Consider the following 7,000-nt stretch of genomic DNA (forward strand, 5'->3'; position numbering starts at 1 on the left):
TCACATCTGTACAAAGAGGATTTTTTTTATTGAGTTTGCACAAAAAAAGAGAGACCCAGCTACACAGCGAGGAGGCAAAGTCTCTCGTGTCACCTGCTGCCGGTCAGCGGCGTGGCTGGGAGTAGGGTGCTGGTGTCCTGGCTCCCAGCCCAGCGCTCTGGACCGCGTTTCCTCCCCTGTATAAGCTCAGAAACCCCGTCTCCTCGTGCACATCCCAGGCGATCGCAGCTGCAACAACAAAACCCAGCTACAAAAAAAAAAGGGGGCAACAGAGATCTTGTTCATCATCACAAGGGAGAGCCCAGGGGGGATTTGGAAGTGAAAAGCAGAGCCCCAAGGCACGATCTAGGTGGAGGTAACAGGCCAGCACCCAGGGTGGATTTAATTTAAGTCATGATTTAAATCACTGGTCAGGAAGCCTTGATTTAATCCCTGGGGGTTTTTTTTTGCTAAAAAAGGGCATTCTTGTTGTTTGATCTCCTCTATTCGTTTAACTTCCTGACACTTTGCACTTGCAGCGAGAGGGAAGGGCTTGACTGTGTGCATGCAAACTTGCAGAGAGACAAAAGAGCTGGGGGGTGGGCATCAGGTCTCTTCTCTCATCTCCATACAGTGCTGTTAATGAGGATGTTATCTCCAACTCTCCCTATGCCTGAAGAAGGGCGTGTGTGCCCCAAAGCTTGCAAAGAACAACTTTTCCAACTATTTAGTTGGTTTAATAAAAGATATCACATCTACCCAAACAGCCTTGTCTGCCTGTGATCTCTGGAGACACAAATACAGCGTTTGAGAACTGAAACTCAGCATCACAGAGATGCTTCACGGGCTCTTCTAGACCGAGCACCAAGTCCCTAATGGTAAAGCGGTTTTCTTTAATCTTTACTAACCTCATCGGGGAAACCCCCTAAAAATCAGGCCCCCTAATATAGCCCGCAGCCCGTTGTGACCTACTTAGAAAACGTTTCTAAAAAGCTCACGTAAATATACGGTCTTAAATAGTATATTGGGGGCTGGACCCGCTGATCTCATGAGGTCTCTTCCAGCCCTAAACTTCTGTGAATAATTAGAGGTTATCATCCCTATTCCATGATGATATCTTTGAGCCTTAACATACCTTAAATTAAAAAAAAACATCTTTATATAAAGGTTTGGTTTTTTTAAATGCATCTTAAAAAAAAATAAAATCAAAAAATACAATTCAATCAAGTAAAATCTGATTTAAATAAAAAAAAAAAAAAAACAACAACATTTTTTTTCTTTTTTTTTTAAATCATTTTTTTTTCCCCACCCGGCACACATCCCCTATGCAACAGGCGAAGGGGCAGACACAGGGCATGGTCCAAAGTGACTTGCCCATATGTTAACCTACTTTGCTAACACACATCTCACACACCTCACTGGAGTCAGAGCGGCACCGTGCTCGGTGCTGTACAAACTTAACAACCCTCCACCTCTAGCTCTTCTTTTTCCCCAGTCTACATCATGCTCCCAGTAAGGGCTCCCAGTGCCTCCCAACCCTCCTCCAGGCACCCCCCAGCACAGAAATAAACCCAGGGAGAGGGTGAAACCCTGAGCTCCCCTTGCTATAATGCCTGCGCCCTTGCTCTGAAAGATCCCTGGCCTCTGCCCAGCACCCCCTTTGGGGGGCAAGGTGCTGCATCCAGCAAATCCTGCAGGTAAGCAATTATTTTGTGCTATTCTCTCTTGCTATAAGCTGCCCTGAGTCTTTGTAGTTAAGTTCAGCACATGCAAAGATAAATCACCCTGGAGAGCCCCCAAGCTGGGCCTTGCACAGCACTGCTCACCTCCCAGCAGCGCGTGCAGCAAAGCATCAGCTGTGCCAGCACCCTTCCTGCCAGGTTTGCTCCTCACCCACCTGCCAGCTGCATTACTCACTGCCTCCCAGGAATTCAGCCCCCAGGAAAGGGCTATGACTAAGCAACCAGCTCAGAAATGACTCAGGCAAGCACTTACCAGAAGGAAAGAGGCCAAAGAATTGCAACCCAGGGCCACTGACCAAGGGCCTTGCTTCAATCAAGCAGCTTCTCAGCAAGCCCCAGCCTGCCTGCCTGCCTGCAGCCTGGGCTCCCTGCCCTGCAACCCCCCAGGTCATACAGGTCACAAGGCTGGGCCCAGCCCCACCCACCTGGCCTCAATCACCAATATAGCTTTCTAAATTAAGAAACAATGCCAGGAGATGACCCCAGTTGCATAACAGGCCAGCACAACTGTTCCTATTGTTTTTCAGCTCCCTATTTATTGATAAGAGAGGAAAATCTAATGCATTCCCCCTGCCTCAGTTGCCCCCCAGCCTCGCACCCTCAGCCTCACAAAGGATATTGCAACAAGCCATGAGCAAAGCACTCAAGAGGGGGGAGCTCAAGATGGTGATGCACTCAAGGCATGCAAAATTGCCACCAATCTGAAATGCTGGGGGTGGGAGAGCTGATCTACTGCAAAGAAACAGTGAAATGTCGAGTTCAGGTCTGGCATGATGGATGCTTTCCATCCAAAGCTTGTTCAGCTTCATCCCAGCCCTGCTGTGGGTGCCATAAAAGACACCCCCCCAACAAAGATCCATGGTGGCTGCATCACTGCAATGCTAGCTGGCTCGGAGTCGGCCAATGCACACATGCAGCTGCCAGCCCTGTGTCTGCAGGACCCCACACAGGAAGGCAATTCCTCTAACTTCAGGGAGGTAAAAGGGTGCCTCCAGCCTGGGAGGCTGCAGGACAGCAGGCATGGATTGTGTCTGTCCGTTGCATTTTTTTTTATTTTTTAGAGGAAACAAGCCCCTTGTCCCAGCGTGCATGGTGTCCATTTGCACTGGGTATTGCAAGTGCAACCTCCCCTGCAACCTGCTGCTGCTTTGAAATGCTGCTGAAAATGCAGCCTTTGCAAACTGCCTGCTGGGCTCAGGTCCTCTGCTGCTTTCTGGGGGAAACCAGGGATTCATAGCAAAATTGCCTGACATGAAGACAAGAATTCCCTCAAAGGTGCTGTCTGGATGTGGCATCCAATTGCTGCCCAAGCTGTCATTTAGCGAGGAGGCTGGAGCTGACAAGTCCACCCCTGTAAAAAGTACCGGGGCTCTTTCACTGATCAAGGCCTTGGTTTTGGGTCTCATTTCCTCCAACATGGCATTGCTCAGCCCTTGTGCAAGGGCACGGATCTGCCGAAACGTGAGCACTGAGGCATTACTCTCATGTCTCCAATCCAGAAGCCACTTGTCCCTTCCCAACTTGCCAAGCCAGAGGTGGCAGGACCCTCTCGCAGGGCATGCAAAATTTGCTCGAGGCCTCCTACAAGCTGAAGGATTTGCAGAGGAGTTCACAGCAGCAATGACAAAGCAGATGCTTTGGCCTCTCAACTGCCTGATGAGCCCCTCCAAAACCCAGGCAATAAATACATCTTGCTTCTAGGTGCTGCTATGCCAAGTACCTCTACAGATTTTAACAGGGCTTTGCCAATACAGAGTCTCCCATTGGCAATGAAAGGTAAACTGAGGCACGGGAAGATGACTGCAGGGCTGTGGCTTCACCCTTCAACAGGGATGCTGGCTTCCCAAGACACACCTGATGGGTTCAGCATCGCTGCCGCCACTACTGTAGGATCATACCTGTGCTGTAACACCTCTGCACTGAAGGCACCTGCTCCCTTTCAGTGAAAATAACCCTGTCCAGCGCCCAGACAGGGGTAAAGAAAACTGCTGATGTGACTGGGATACCCAGGGAACATCTGTCCAGCACGTAAATGCTTGCATACAATTTGCAAAGCAAGTGAGATGCAGAAGCTGGCTTACCACCGTGCAAAGGAGAGAGAGCTCCTGGAAGCTCAGAGCCACCCTGAACTAAGGGGCAGCTGTTGCTGGTCTTTCCATTTATATAGGGGAGGAGTGGGTGTGCTACTTAAGGGTACAGAGCCCTTTTAAACCTGTCCCTCTGCTTAAAAGAGAGCCTTCCTAGAATAGACCAAGAAAGAAAGCTGCAAGGACCAGCTGCCTTCCCCTCGGTGCAGGTCTCAGGGGTTGGATGCTGTGGATTGCCATCAGGCCAAACAAACAAAAAAAAAGGGTGCATAATATGTGGAAAAGAAAAGAAGAGATAAGAAATGAGTGATTACCAGGGTGGTCAGGCATGCCTAGAGAAGCCGGGACATTTCTAGGCTGGGAAACTTTCAAAGCAGGATGGATAGCGGCGTGGCAGGATGGTTTAGGAGCCTTGAACAGGGGGCTGGGCTAGATGTGAGCTCCTGAGATCCCAACTTTCCTATGATCCCATGCTGCACCCAGACCTTTGCCTAGTAAATCTTCTCATTCAGAGAAATAACTCGCCCAAGGGATGGGCAAGCTGGCTCCGATACAGCCATAAAGCAAACTTTTCCTGAAGAGCTGGCATTATGGGTGCTTTCTTCCTCCTCCAAACTATCCATTCGGAGCCTCGTGCTGCTGGGCTCCAAAAAGAGGATCTTAATAAACAGGGGAGGGACTGATTTAGGGCCCAACACGAAAGCACTTTTTACCCATTGAGCTCAAAGCACTTTATAAAAGGAGACCAGCATCATTAACCCTATTTCACAGGTAGGGAAACTGAGGCACTGAGCACCAAAGAGACTTCTATGAGGTCACCCCACCCCCTATGCTGGGAAGAGAGCCCAGGTCTCTTGAGTGCCAATCTTTTGATGTTTCAAGGCACGAGTGATTTGGGGTACCCGACTGCAGAAATCTTCAATAGGGGCCTGCTGGAGTGCACAAAGCACGGTCTGAAACCCAGGCCTCTTTCAATCTGAGGTGTGCAAATTTAAGAAATCTCTACTCTAGAGACCAAGGGACTCACATTGGGTCATGGCAGAATATTGCCCAAATTATTTCTTGCCTCTGTTAGCACCCAGACCACCTGCACCCATCCCCTGGGAATACTTGCTCCGAGGCTTTGCCCTGCACACACCTACGCTGCATTTAAACCCAAGCAGCGCAGGTCAGTCATTAACCTCCCACCACGAGAGAGCCCATGGACAAACAGGTCACAAGTGAGATGAGTTGGCAGGGATTTCAAGTCCCCCTTCACTCGCCCTTAACATCCTTGCCAGCGCGTGAAGAGCCCGGTGCCCAAACACTTCAGCCCTTGGAAGCGTAAAGCTTAATTGCCCAAATCTTGCCTTGAGTCATATGTATATTTTAAGGGGAGAGGGCTCTTTTTCTGAGTGTGCTGCTAAAGCTCGAGGAACTTGGCAGCCCTCGGCGTGCTGGAATTCCCCCTGCTCTGCATTGTAACACTGCCGTGATTTGTAGCCGTCACTACTAATGAAACGCACAGCTGTGCAAGGAGAGGAGGAGTTTGGCAGGGGGGGACACGCAGGCTCCTGGCCAAGGCTGTCATCTGGAATTCCCCCAGTTCCGAACAACCTGCTCGCCCCGACCCCAACCTCACCGTCCCCCTGCCCCCAAGACCGAGGCTGTCGGAGAGCATCCATCATCACGCCAGCTTGCTGCCAGCGAGGGTCAAAATAAGACGACAGTAGCCAAGCGGGTCGGTACTCCAGCACCTGGTTACAGCTGAAGTCTGTGGGAGAGAGTTGGAACAAGGAGTGATGGTCTCTAGTTGCAGCAAGGGACGTTGAGGTTGGATATTAGGAAAAACTTTCTCACCGGGAGGGTGGTGAAGCACTGGGATGGGTTACCCAGAGACGTGGTGCAATCTCTGTCCCTGGAGGTGTTTAAGATCCAGGTAGACAAAGCCTTGGCTGGGATGATGTAGTTGGGGCTGGATTAGAGGTGACCCCCCTTCTCGTTTTCTACGGCCCTTTTCCAACTGCAGCACGGACCTTACCCTGCATCAGCTCTTTGTGCCCCCAGGCTGAATGGAGCAAGGAACAACCTGCCTTCCACATTGCACCCTCTTTTCCCACTTTGCACCCTCTTCCCCCCCCGTGTTGTCTGCCTGCCCTGGTGAGAACCTGTTTGCCTGGCGTTCCCGACCCAGCAGCAGCAGAGATGACCGAACTGCAGGCACAATAATTGATGCATGCTTAGGTTTCCAGCCTGGATGGCAGATGGGAAGAGTTTGGGTTAGCCCCTGACCCTCAGGGATCTCCAGGGGTTTGCCCATCACCCAGCTCCAGATCCCTGGTTGAATTGTGCCAAAGCCTGCGTGTATAATGGGAGGCATGCTCAGGTTTGGGAAAGAGACTAGAAGAGCAAATGGGCAGGAAAACAACCCTTAGCTCCAACCTGTCCCAGATCCCCGGCCCCGAGTGGCGTGGTCCCACATCCTTCCCAGAAAACATACAGGCCCAAGCAAAGGTGCTGGGGGAGGAAAGCCGTCGGACCCGGGGAATCGAGGCAGAGCCAGGCTGGGGACAGACATTTGAAATGGCTCTAACGCAGATCCGGTCGCTGGCAGGATCTCCCGCAGTGGCATGCCCTAGGTTTCTGCTGCTGCTTTTATTGCACCTTTTGTCTGGTGCATGAGAAAGAAGGGAGGGATGTTTATGGTGCTGCTTATTTCAGTCTTCAGCACAAGGGAAAATTTGTCCAAAGAAAAGAAATTGAAACCAGGTGCCAAGAAAACACCGACCTCATCACCGCACTGGTTTTGTGTGTCTTGGCTTCTTTCAGTTCGAGTCGGCTGCCCAGTAGTGGCTGCACTTCCAGTTTCCCCAGTGATCTCTCCCAGCCCCTTCCTCCCTGGCACACGGCAGCATCCTAAGCTGTGTGGGCATCGGAGCTGCAGGAAGGGATCCTCCGGGATCCTGCTGCAGGATTGGCCCCAGACAGTCAGCTGGTGAAAGTCCTACAGGCTTTCTTTAGCATTAGTAACCAGAGACAGTATTTCCCAATGGGCAGAGCACTAAATTGGGCTGCAGAGGGCCTGTGTTTTATTCCAATTTTGTTGTTGAGCAACTCAGAGACCTCTCCCTCTCCCTGCCTCAGTTTGCCTATCTGTAAAATGGGGGTAGGGAAATATGGGATGTGCTATTGAAAAATTTTGGAGACTTCCTG

At 50.8% G+C, this 7,000-nt stretch overlaps 1 protein-coding gene across 7 annotated transcripts in view; it reads right to left on the minus strand.

The window, feature by feature from the left end:
* The window catches only part of TP63 (tumor protein p63), a 120,757-nt gene that overhangs the window by 93,872 nt on the left and 19,885 nt on the right, over window positions 1-7,000 (minus strand). The window contains exon 1 of one of the 7 annotated variants that reach the window (XM_006022406.2): window positions 3,803-3,847. The exons of 2 other annotated variants lie outside the window; for them this stretch is intronic. The gene's annotated coding sequence lies outside the window, so the exon portion shown is untranslated. 4 more of the 7 variants (XM_006022410.3, XM_006022407.3, XM_006022409.2 and 1 more) reach the window with 4 other exon arrangements.

Source organism: Alligator sinensis, unplaced genomic scaffold (assembly GCF_000455745.1).
Source record: "Alligator sinensis unplaced genomic scaffold, ASM45574v1 scaffold301_1, whole genome shotgun sequence".
NCBI lineage: Eukaryota > Metazoa > Chordata > Crocodylia > Alligatoridae > Alligator > Alligator sinensis.